General features: G+C 33.7%; 1 long non-coding RNA gene across 2 annotated transcripts; it reads right to left on the reverse strand.

The window, feature by feature from the left end:
• Window positions 1–1444: 1444 nt before the first annotated feature.
• Window positions 1445–4381, reverse strand: LOC112796594 (uncharacterized). Of its 2 annotated transcripts, XR_011880738.1 has the most exons (4): window positions 4221–4381; window positions 4069–4123; window positions 3811–3951; window positions 1445–2377 (listed from the first exon to the last, which is right to left on the reverse strand). It is a non-coding gene; the product is annotated as an uncharacterized lncRNA (long non-coding RNA). The 2 variants fall into 2 exon arrangements; XR_003199289.3 differs by lacking the exon at window positions 4069–4123.
• Window positions 4382–12987: the final 8606 nt, after the last annotated feature.

Below are 12987 nucleotides of genomic sequence, written 5' to 3' on the forward strand. Positions count from 1 at the left end.
CTCGGATACTCCAACGGCGAAGATGAAGAAGACTTAGAAGTGGCACAGAGGCTTGGACGCTCTGATGGCGAGGACGGTGATGATTCACTGCTGTTGTGACGTCGAGACTGAGAGGAGAGGATCTGAGCATTGTCGGTGAAGGTCTCAATGGTAGGAGGAGGCGGTGGTGGTTGGCGGTGATGAATTCGTGAGAGGAAACGGTTTGAGAGAGATAAAGTCGAAGAGAGGAGAGGAGAGGAGTCAGAGGACAGAAGAGAGGAGCATAACGCAGTGTGAGTGACGGCTAGGGTTTGCTTCATCAACTCTCATATAATAAACGGATCCCCGCCCTCCGTCCCCGTGGGTTTCAAAAGTCCCCCATATCTGCCCCCGGGCGGGTAAATTCCCACGAATACCCGCCCCACCGGAGGTTTTTGTCATCCCTACTTGCAAGTTGCAAAGCACCGCCATCACCCTTATTTTGGAAAAGAGAATCGAAGAAAGTAGAGCGATGACAGATGAGTGTAAGTGTGGTGACCTATGAAATACAGATACTTTGTTGAGTTGTTGTGTTTGTATGTTGGACATATTTCGAATACGATATTTATTGGCACTTGTTTAATAGATGTGTTTATTGTGTCCAACTGTATCTTAATAAAAAATAAATTTTTTTGGAGACGTCTGAACACATCCAAATATCATCACGTGTCAGCGTGTCCAATCTTATTCTTAACATATATTCTTAAAATAAATTTAGATATAGTATATATTATTATTTATTATAACAAAAAATATTTTAAATACTTGATATAATTAAAATAAGACATTAAAAATAATTAAAAATTTTAATTTATATTTTAATATCAATAAAATATCAAAATATCATTAAGATTTATCTAAAAAATACTTTATATTTTATATATATGCGTATTCCCGTATCATGTAAGATTTTAAATTTTGTGTGTCGGCGTATGCCGTGTCTATGTCAATATCCGTGCATTATAGGTGGTGACAAAATAATGCAACTTGCTATGAGAATATTATTATTATGGCTCTATATAGGACTAATAAGAGCATTATGTCCCTCCCTTTGTCTATATAATAATACAGTAGGAGGAAAATGGATCTTTTTCAGATTTTTCAATACTTGAGGAAATGAAGTGTAATCTCTCACCCTTAATTCTATAAGTGGGACCAAAAGTAAATATGAGAAAGAATAATAAAAAGTTAGATTTAACACTGGACACTATCTAGTTTTTTCCCACTAGAGAGTGCCTTAGGGAGGAGCATAAAATCTTATGCTATAGGTGTAAATTAGAGGTGGTGAGACATTATGATGCCTAATAACAAAATACATACGTATATTCGAAGAAATATTAATATAACTAGGAGTCTGTGAAAAGAAATAAATAAAAATGATAATCACATCTATCACACTTGAAATGTTAAAGGTAATAAACGTCGGTAAAAAGAGATACGTAGCAAGTATTAGTCTTGACCTGCAAAGAAAAGACCAACTAGAAAGTATAATACAATCCCGAAATAAACAAAATACAACCTGTTTCACCCTAAATCAATCTCTAAGAAGGATATACAAATATGTATTCAAAAGTGAAGAATATAAATACACTAAGTACAAGAATACAAAATACTAAAGGAGTCTTCGTTGTCCAAGTCTAGCACGCTTAGCAAGGTACGTCACGCCCTGTATCGGTAAAATAAACAGTTCGACAACGGGATGAGAACCCGAAGGTTCTCAACAGGGTAATAATTTCAAATAGAGATTATATAAAAAGATATGAACCCGCTAGGTAATCCTAAATTCTGATCATTCAAAGTTCAAGTCTAGGATCCGTTCTAATCCAAACAGGATAAACAGACTAAGTCTCATACTCGTGATCTCAAATTCTCAACTCTTCTCAATATAAGTCATCATTTCTCCTCAATATCACAACTGTCCAATTTCAGTAAAGTAGTATCCAATAGTTTATTTCAGTAGTAGCAACAAATACAAGTAATGAGATTCAAGCACAATCAAAGACAATCACAGCAAGTAGCGTAAATAGGAGTTAAACAGGAATTATCACATAGGCACATCATATAAAATAGGCACATTCAGATAATATTAGATAGATGTACATGATACATACCTATCCTAGTGACCATGAGCTCACGTGTTGGTTATACCACTAAATCTAACATAAAATCCAGTTGACACCCCGAATTGGTCTCTCGGTGCACATCCTCAGGAGGAATAATAAATTATGGTACTATTATCTCATAAAAGAATGTCGTCTCACCTTCTCCTGAAAGTATAAATATGCCAAACAACGTAGTGTCTATCTTACCTTTCATCCCAGAGAATATGGGCGTTAAGTATTGTCGTCCCCACATCATACTGCAACCATAAAACAAGCGGGATGAGACCTCCGTCCTTACTCGGTACAGGTGCCAAATCAAAGATCAAGTTATCGCGCAAGCGGGATAACACCCAGCCATTCAGGACACAATTAATCAATATCAAAGTCTTTTAGACATTTTATAAGTGATTAAATTCATCAACCCTAAATTCGTTATCCATTTTATTAATTTGAATTCATTAACTCACAATCATTTATCAATTTATCAATTTCATTAACACATGAGAGGGGTGAAACCTCCGTCCTCATCATGGGTGGGATAAAACCATTATCCTGGTAATATTTTATCTGATTAACCAAGCGTTAAAATCTGAGAGTAATTTAAATTAATTCATTATAATCATTTGCGGTGTATTTAATGCTTAATGATTAATTGTTCAACTTCAAATAGGGTTAAATAGGGGTTATAAATAGATTGGGAAGGTTAAGTAGTTCAAAAACAATAATTTGGCCAAAACAAGATAGTTGTGCATACACATACCTCGTGCGTATGTGTAGAACTTGACTCGGGTAAATAGGGTTTCGCAAATCATGTGTATGCACAAATCTCAAGTCATGGATATGCACAGATAATGTGTTCGCGCAGAACTTTCCACTGTCTTAATTGAATTTTCAACTCATGCGTACTTACAGGAGCTGGGTCTGTCCCAATTTTGCATAATTTGCCGCATTTCAGTTTTAAATCCCAATTTTTAACGTTCATAATTTTTTCTACAAAATTCTATTTTACTCCATTTTTAGACCGTTTTAAATCTATTTTCACTTGCTTCAATTTAATATAAATTTTATACAAATTCAAGCTTCAAGTACCAAGTTATGACCCGTCGAAGTTAGTCAAAATTCTATTTTTACCAAATTTATCCAATTATCAATTTTTACCAAATGTTAAACCAATTCAGTTTCAAACCACTCCAAAAATCATTTCTAAGCATCTCAACATTCATTTATCAATTTCTATCCATTCAACACCTAATCAAATAAGTTCCAACACAATCAATCCAACTTCGTAAGTTTTCATCAACAACCAATTATAACAATTTAATTACTCAACCAACCCACATCGTTCCACAACCAATTATCACAACAAGGTAATTATCCAACTTACCATGACTTATCAATAGGGGCTATCTCACCCTATCACAGCCTCCGATCCAATTTTCACACCAATCAACATGCTAACAACTATACCACAACACTCATACCCAAATTCATTGATGCCATCATATGTTACTTGCCAAACACACAATTCACAAAATCATGATAAACATAATCCATCATCCAACACAACATTTACACTAAATCATCATTCAAGCATATCATCAATCATTTTCATTCAACACTAACCTAGGGATAATTAATCTATGTTTTTATATAGTTTTATATAATGTCTATCCGATATTAAGACCCATACCTTCATTGACAGCGGTTTCAACCTCGGGAAGTCTTTTCACCAGCAAAATTTCAACCTCAACCGGTCTAAGCACTACCAAATTCCTCAACAATATGATCTTTGAAATCAACCTGTACCAAATTTGCACCAAGCTAATCCATTCTGCATTAATGCAAGCCAACCTAATCTTATTCAATCTAATCACATACAAATTCCACAATGTTCACACTAGGTTCTTAACTCAAATTTGGGAAAGACAAAGAAAAAATATTTTCTTACTTTATTTCACCTAGCCTTGGGTTAAACACTGCTAGAACTCAAAATTGAGCTTCTCCTTAATAACAAAATCACAATCATCTTAACACCACATACCAAAACCATGAATTTGAAGAAAATTTTGAAAATGGTTCAAAGTTCTCAGGAGTACTTACCGCAAAAGTGATATAGAATCGAATAGCACGACGAGAACGACGCGTGATCGCAAACGGATCTTCAATTGGAGCTATAGTTTGTAAGTTATGTGGATTTGAAGTGAATATGTAAATAGTACTCGGACATCCTCTTCTTCTCTTCTCTCTGTTTGGTGGCTCTCTCAATGAAAAGGGAGGAAATGACTGAATTAGCTAAGTGTTAAGTCATAGACTTTGGGCCTAAATGAGGTCCAATTTAATTTTTTGTTTGTTTGCGCAACCTTAAAACACAATCTTTAAATTAAGCATTTCAATTCGTAACCCTTTTATTTTTAATTAATTTATTATTCATTATTTAACTGGATTTTACAGTTTACACTGTGTACTATTTATATGCCCTCTCCATTTTATTTTTAGATAAATTAATTCAAAAGTAACTAGGTAAAAGGAGGAAAAATTTATTAGTATTTTAAACGCATTGATTAAGATTTAAGAACAGTGAAAGAAAAAGTTTTGGTTTTTGCAGTACATCAAATACATAACAATTTAAAATTTTAATATTTATTTTGTATTTTTTATTCAAAAAGCTCTTACAAAAAGAGACTTATATTTCAAAATTATGAATATTAGTAGTACGGTTTGGAACTCAAAAATTAGTTTTGTCTAAGTCCATATTTGTTTCGGTTAATTCTTTGTATACTAAATTACTAATAGTGTTTTTTATTTTATTTTTTATTCTATTGAAAGTTAAAAAATAGGATAAACACCCACATCTATGAATACGGGATGAGGACGTTTGAGGAGTTGATGAAAATAAAGCATAAAGTTGGAGAGATTTGGTGGAAGATATAAGATGTTGTTGATGTTTTATTGACGTTGAATGGTTGCACGTTGATTATTAGAACCGAGAGAAGAAATGTTTAGCTGCTTAATAGTTTTTTATAAGTTCTCTTAGATTTATATGAACGTTGTGCTTTGTTTTTTTATGAATTGAATTACCATGTACTCAGTTGATTATTGTGGTGTGACTCCTCTCAACCAAAGACATTTTTTTATAATTTTTTAATGAATATTTAATTTGTGTCTTGTTTTTTTTATTATAAAAGAAAAACGATCATTTATTATAAAAAAAATCAAATTAATCTATCTCTGAATATTGTAAAACAATATGATTCTTTTATCTTGTATTCTGGTATATAACACCTAACTATATCTGTCGGTGTGAAAAGTTAAGTTGGTTTGTTAACCATTAAATAGTTTACTGTTACTCTTGAATTGGTAAGAGATTGACACAAGGTACTGATATTTGTAAAACAAAAAGATGCATAATCTCTTCACAATTTTTTTTGAATGCTCAATGCCTTATTAATCTTAAAATTGGAGCATATCGAACTCCATGGCGATGAAAATAGCCATATAGAATTTATATCTTTTTAATTTCGTGATTCTCTTTTATCTTTGTTCTTTTTTTTCTTTTTTATCATTTAGTATCCTCATCAAGTAAGGTAAGTAGACAATTTTTTATTAGGCTTTTATATTTAAATAAAATAAAAAAAAATTAATATTATCTAATTTTTTTAAAACCAATTTTTAAAAGTAAATCTTCTATTTTTAATAATATATAAATTATTTTAAGATTATGTGTTTCGAATTATATGTTAACCGTTATCTTTTAAGATAATTTATACTTTAAAATGTTCTTAAAAAATACACATAAATCATCTTAAAATAATAAAATTTTAAAATCAACTTAAATCGTCCTAGAAAGTGATGATTTACACATTTTACACCTAAAATACATTGAGGTGAAACGATTTATGTGCAAAAAGTAACCTTCACTAGCTTAGAGCAATTTATGTGCAACTTCCAAATACACAATAGGGTGTGACGATTTACGTTAATAACAATAATAATTTTTTTAATAATCTAACAATTATTTTCTTCCATCTTTTATAATAAATTAGAGTTAAACTTAGAAAATAAACATGCAACATTCAAAAAAGAAAAATTTAGTTTTATTTAAATAAGAATTTAATAATTCATAACATATATTTTTAATAACCAATAAATGAAGGCATTTTAAAAAAAATTGTATTGTAAATATATTAATTAAAATTTGACGTATAAATTATAAAAGATAAAAGATATATAAAAATAATTATAATAAATAAAACAAAAAATATACCTTAAAAAATAATAATCTAACAATATATAGCAAAAGAAATTACTACAAAATAATTTAAAAAATACCAGCAAAGAAAAAAAAATTATTTTCTCCAACAAAATATAATAAGTTTAACTATTATAGAAAAATAACATTAGATGAATACTTTCAAGAGGTATGTGTAACACCCTAAATTAATACTCTACCTTTAAAGGCCTTTAAGCAGGGTGTCACACTTAATATGAAAAACCAAAGAACTAAATCGTTAGGCAAGAAGAAAAGGAAAACACGCGCGAAACCTTGGGTGGAAATTGAATAGTACTAAAAAGATGAAATTGAACAAAACTCAGAGGTTCAAGCAAACATAAAGGAATTCCCATGAATACGGTTCTAAAGAAGATAGTGCTTGAAGGTAACTATGACGAAAAAGAAACTAATGCATCCTAACTAATTTCATCGAAGAAACTTTCATCCTGGTGTCATATCCTATCCTTGGCCCGGACCCTTTAGTTTTTTTTTTTCACAAATCGAGGTACTAGCAATCTTTCTCTAACACTTTTTCATGCAGCGAAAATCTGATTCCGTTGTGTGGGGTGAACCAAGACCCGACGAGGTGCCGAAGTGTGGGAGTAGGGCACGTACACCACCTTTGGACTTTCGCAAGGGGTCGACTCCTCCTCGGGATCCTCCTCCATTTCGTCCTCCTCCTGGCTAGGGCTACCGGACTTTTCTCCCTCTGTCTCGGAATCTGAGTCGACAAGTACCACCTCGGGTGACTACTTCCTGGGTGCTGAAGCGTTCGTATCTAGGAAGGTTATGACGGGCAGCTGGGGGTCTCTTTCTATAAAATCACGACTTAAGTAGATAGTTTGGAGCACGGTAGCAGTGGTCGCAACTACCCACACGTGCTTCGAGGGGTCATACTCAGAAGTTACCTTCGGGGGCACTGCGTCGTCTTTATCCGTTGTGCCATGTTCCTCTGGAGACAGTATGGGAAAAGAAAGAGAGTGAGAACCTAACGTCTCAGTAGGAGTGCTATGCAACACCTCTATATCCATCTCCAGCCCACGTGCGGGATTTTTAAAAAGGGGCGTATGATATGGCATGTAATATGCATCTTTCTTGTAGAACATGTGTGCAAAAAGGAAAGCATATAGGGAAAAATAGAAGGATAACATCCTAAGTAACATCAACATAATATAAATAAATCTTAAAAAAACTAAAAATCAAACTTTCATTCATGCTTTCTCCTTTCTTAACTTATAACTTTTATGGAAGTTATTAAGCTCAAATCGGTATAAATGAGAGTTCCCTTCCCTTATCGAAGGTTCTTATCTCGAATGTCTTGGCGATCACCTTCCCTTACCGAAGGATCATCTCGATCGATCACCCTCCCTTACCGAGGGATCATCTCGATATCTTGTTTTTGGGGGTCACTTTCCCTTATCGAAGGATCATTCCCTCAGTTCAATTTACAATCAAGGTTATTTAGACATACACAAGAAAAGAGTTATATCAACAAAGATATCTTATTATAAAATTGATGGGAGTCCCCTTCCCTTACCGAAGGTTCCCAAAAGTTTGCCGATCACCTTCCCTTAGCGAAGGATCATCTCGATTCGATCACCTTCCCTTACCGAAGGATCATATCGATTATCTTATCTTTGGGGTCACATTCCCTTACCGAAGGATCATTCCCTCAGTTTAATTTACAATTAGGGTTATTTTAAGCATACATAAAAAGAGGGTCATACAAGAAGCATTCATGCATGAAGATGGATAAAATTAGGATATACTAAGTAATTAAATATAACCTGGTAAAAAGGTATGTACTCTCAACATTAATGGAACATTAATGATATGATGATATGAAAAGTCATGTAAATGCACATGGTAGAATTATGACATATTAAATAATTAAATAAAACATGGTAGAAAGGTATGAACTCTTAACATTAAAGGAACGTTAATGATATAATGATATGAAAAGTCATGTAAATGCACACGGTAGAATTATGGCATATTAAATAATTAAATAAAATATGGCAGGAAGGTATGTACTCTTAAAATTAAAAGAACGTTAATAATATAATGATATGGAAAATCATGTAAATGCACACGGTAGAATTATGACATATTAAATAATTAAATAAAACATGGTAGGAAAATATGTACTTTTAACATTAAAAGAACGTTAATAATATAATGATATAAAAAGTCATGTAAATGCACACAGTAGAATTATGACATATTAAATAATTAAATAAAACATGGTAGGAAGGTATGTACTCTTAACATTAAAAGAACGTTAATGATATAATGATATGGAAAGTCATGAAAATGCACATGGTAAAATTATGACATATTAAATAATTAAATAAAACATGGTAGAAAGATATGTACTCTTAACATTAAAGAAACGTTAATGATATAATGATATGGAAAGTCATGTAAATACACATGGTAGAATTATGGTATATTAAATAATTAAATAAAACATGGTAGAAATGTATGTACTCATGAAATTAAGAGATTATGAATGATAAAAATAGATAGACATGGGTAATATGGATAAGGGATAAGAAAAAGGTACTTGATACCATGAGATACATGAAAGATAGTAACCATGCATGGAAGAAAATAACTAGAGCGTACTACATGCCAACATAAGTAAGAAAGGCATAATTCCCTACTCTTTTTCCTAACGCTTCTTCGAGCTTGCCTCTTGTGTTTGCCCACAGAATATTATTTCTTTATAGAGAGAAAGAAAGGAGAGAATTAGTATTTGAGAGGTGTGATTTTCTACCTATGGGTGCTCCCCTATTTATATACATTTGGGGATAGGGTGGTTGGGATATTTTAAATTTCAAACGAAGGGTGGTTACTAGGTTCCTATCCATAAATTCAAAATTCTAAGCTTATCTCCTAACTGCTTTTCAAATTTCGAATTCAATTTTGTTTCTAGAAGGGGTGGTTGTTACAGTATGAATTTATCTTTTTACATATCTCATTATCATCAATATCATCATCATCATCATCATCATTATTACAAAGAAAATATTAATTTACAAACATTACTAAAAAATTAGTTATTACAGACGGATATTTCCGACGAATTTTATCCCACGAAAATACAGATGGAGTTTGCGAGAGCTTTTTTGTCGGAAACCAAAAAAATGAATTAGCATAAACTACAGACGGATAAGAGAATTCGTCGATAATTCTGTCGAAAAAATTAATTTTTTTCGTGGGAAATGGTTTCCGACCAAAAATTCGTCTGTAATTAAATGGAGAAAACACTGCCTTTTATTAAATTATTACAAAAATCTGTCTGTAATTTAAAATTTTTCGTCGAAAACATTGAGTTAACCCTAACTCAGACCCTACTCTCTTGAGCTCCATCCACACTCCAAACAAGTGAAGAGCTTCTTCCTCACTCTCTCCATCCACGCTCTCTCCATCGCACGAGCTTCTTTCACCGTTGCCGTCGCCGCTTGTGTCGCACGATCTCATCACTGACCTCAGCAACGACCATTCGATGGTCATCCTCATCCACCGGTTCAGGAATCACTACACTCATCCACCGGTTTAGGTATGATTTTGCATCATTTTTAATTTTTGAATTCTTCTCATTTGAAATCATAGTTTTCGTGCTGCTCATCATGGCTTCGTGTAGCATAATGTTCCCTTGCCAGTTCTTCATTTTTATGAGATCCATTAATCTTGCTTCTCATTTGAAATTGGGAATCATACGTACACAGAATAGGTCACTTCATCTCTTCTTCGGTCTCTATCTTTCAATTTTTCGCTAATTTGAATTTTCTAAACTAGTTAATACTAGTTTGGAATCATCAATTTTAACTTTTTGCTATCAATTTAATTCAGTTAATTCTAGTTTGGGTAATCATTTACTTCATCAGTTTATTACCATTGCAATTTTCAATATCTGATCTGTTTGTGTTAGAAATGAATGTGGTGGATAATTTTTTAATTTTATTTTGATATTATTGGATATTAGGGAAATCATTTGTAAGTGTATAACAGTATTAAGAGAGTTCTTGGTCATGCACTGTGAAACTTTGCTTATCGCTGATTAGGTAATTTGGGATCAAAGTGTTGGTTCCTTCAAAGGAATTCTTCAATGCGCTTTGTGACTTCCTAAGCTCTGGCCCTGTTATTGTTTCTAGACTAGTCTTATTTTTCCTTGAATTCATGAAATAGGTTTGGGAAGGAGAAGGAGTCATAACTTATGGCCGAAAACTAATTAGAGCCACTGATTCGCAGAAATCTACACCTGGAACTATTGTTAAATATTGACTCTTATTTAGGTCACAGACCCAGATAACTCATCACAGAGCCTTTATGAAGCTTGGACTAGTTTTGCCACCTCTCCTTTGGTAAGCATATTACAATTGTCAAAAAAATAGTAAAGTAAAAGCATGCAATTTACTATGCTTTTAGTTTCAACAAATTGGCCAGTGATCAGTATGTGATTGATTGAACTTTAAAATAACAGCATAACTTAAACATCTATATATAATCATGAACTATTTCTTTACATGGAAAGATTGGAAGATTAGGTGGTGGAGGATCAGATTATAAACCTTTTGTGCAGCATGTGAAAATTTCATCAATTGATATAGCCTTTGGAGAAGGTACATAACACATTAATTTAATCACTAAGATTCTGATGCATTAATAATACTCTCTCTGTTCCCTTTTATTTGTCACTATGAAAATTTGGTATGTCCTTGTAGTATGTTGATCCTTTCAAATATGCAATGATCAAACTATTTTTTCTTTTTTTTTTTCCGTAGACACTACAGATTATCCAGTATACCACTCATTGTATGATGATTTCATTTGGATGCAGAAATTTGGAGATTTTATGTTTCATAGGCCTGTTGCAGGTTGGTTGGTGCACGAATTTGTAATTCGCACAACTAACCAGCAAGTGCACTGGGTCGTCCAAGTAATACCTTACGTGAGTAAGGGTCGATCCCACGGAGATTATTGGTTTGAAGCAATCAATGTTTATTTTATTAATCTTAGTCAGGAGGCCAATAAGGTTATTTGGATTTAATTGTAAGAAGTCAAAGTATTTAAAATTGTAAGAAGAAAAAGAGAATAATAGCGTTACTTGTTGTGCAGTAATGAGGAATATGTTGGAGTTTTGGAGATGCTTTGTCCTTTGAACTTCAACTCTTCCTTGAAATCCTTCAACACACGCAAGGCTCTTTCCATGGCAAGCTCTATGTAGGGTGTCACCGTTGTCAGTGGCTACTTCCCATCCTCTCAGTGAAAACGTTCCTATGCTCTGTCACAGCACGGCTAATCATCTGTCGGTTCTCAATCAGGTTGGAGTAGAATCCATTGATTCTTTTGCGTCTGTCACTAACGCCCAACCTTCAGGAGTTTGAAGCACGTCACAGTCATTCAATCCCAGAATCCTACTCGGAATACCACAGACAAGGTTTAGACTTTCCGGATTCTCATGAATGCCGCCATCAATCCGGCTTATACCAAGAAGATTCTGATTAAGGAATCTAGGAGATACTCATTCAATCTGATGTAGAACGGAGGTGGTTGTCAGGCACACGTTCATGGATTGAGGAAGGTGATGAGTGTCACGGATCATCACCTTCTTCCTAATTAAGCGCGAATGAACATCTTAGATAAGAACAAGCGTGTTTGAATGGAAAATAAAGGAATTGTATTAATTCATCAAGACGCTGCAGAGCTCCTCACCCCCAACAATGGAGTTTAGAGACTCATGCCGTCAAAAAGTATGTAATTCAGATCTGAAAATGTCATGAGGTACAAGATAAGTCTCTAAAAGTTGTTTAAATAGTAAACTAGTAACCTAGGTTTACAGAAAATGAGTAAACTAAGATAATTGGTGCAGAAATCCACTTCTGGGGCCCACTTGGTGTGTGCTGGGGCTGAGGCTAAGGCTATCCACGAGTAGAGGTCTTTCTTGGCGTTAAACTCCAGGTCATGACGTGTTTTGGGCGTTCAACTCCGGATCATGACGTTTTTCTGGCGTTTAACTCCAGACAGCAGCATGAACTTGGCGTTCAACGACAAGTTACGTCGTCTATCTTTGCGCAAAGTATGGACTATTATATATTGCTGGAAAGCCCTGGATGTCTACTTTCCAACGCCGTTAAGAGCGCGCCAATTGGACTCCTTTAGCTCCAGAAAATCCATTTCGAGTGCAGGGAGGTCAGGATCCAACAGCATCAGCAGTCCTTTTTCAGCCTAACTCAGATTTTTGCTCAGCTCCCTTAATTTCAGCCAGAAAATACCTGAAATCATAGAAAAACACACACACTCATAGTAAAGTCCAGAAATATGATTTTTGCCTAAAAACTAATATTATTCTACTAAAAACTAACTGAAACATGCTAAAATCTACATGAAATTACTCCCAAAAAGCGTATAAAATATCCGCTCATCACAACACCAAACTTAAACTGATGCTTGTCCTCAAGCAACTAGATAAATAAAATAGGATGAAAAGAAATTAAGAAGCAATAATATCTCAGAATTTTAAGTGAAGCTCAGATTCTTATTAGATGAGCGGGGCTTGTAACTTTTTGCTTCTGAACAGTTTTGGCATCT

Source organism: Arachis hypogaea, chromosome 4 (assembly GCF_003086295.3).
Source record: "Arachis hypogaea cultivar Tifrunner chromosome 4, arahy.Tifrunner.gnm2.J5K5, whole genome shotgun sequence".
In the NCBI taxonomy this organism is placed as follows: Eukaryota; Viridiplantae; Streptophyta; class Magnoliopsida; order Fabales; family Fabaceae; genus Arachis; species Arachis hypogaea.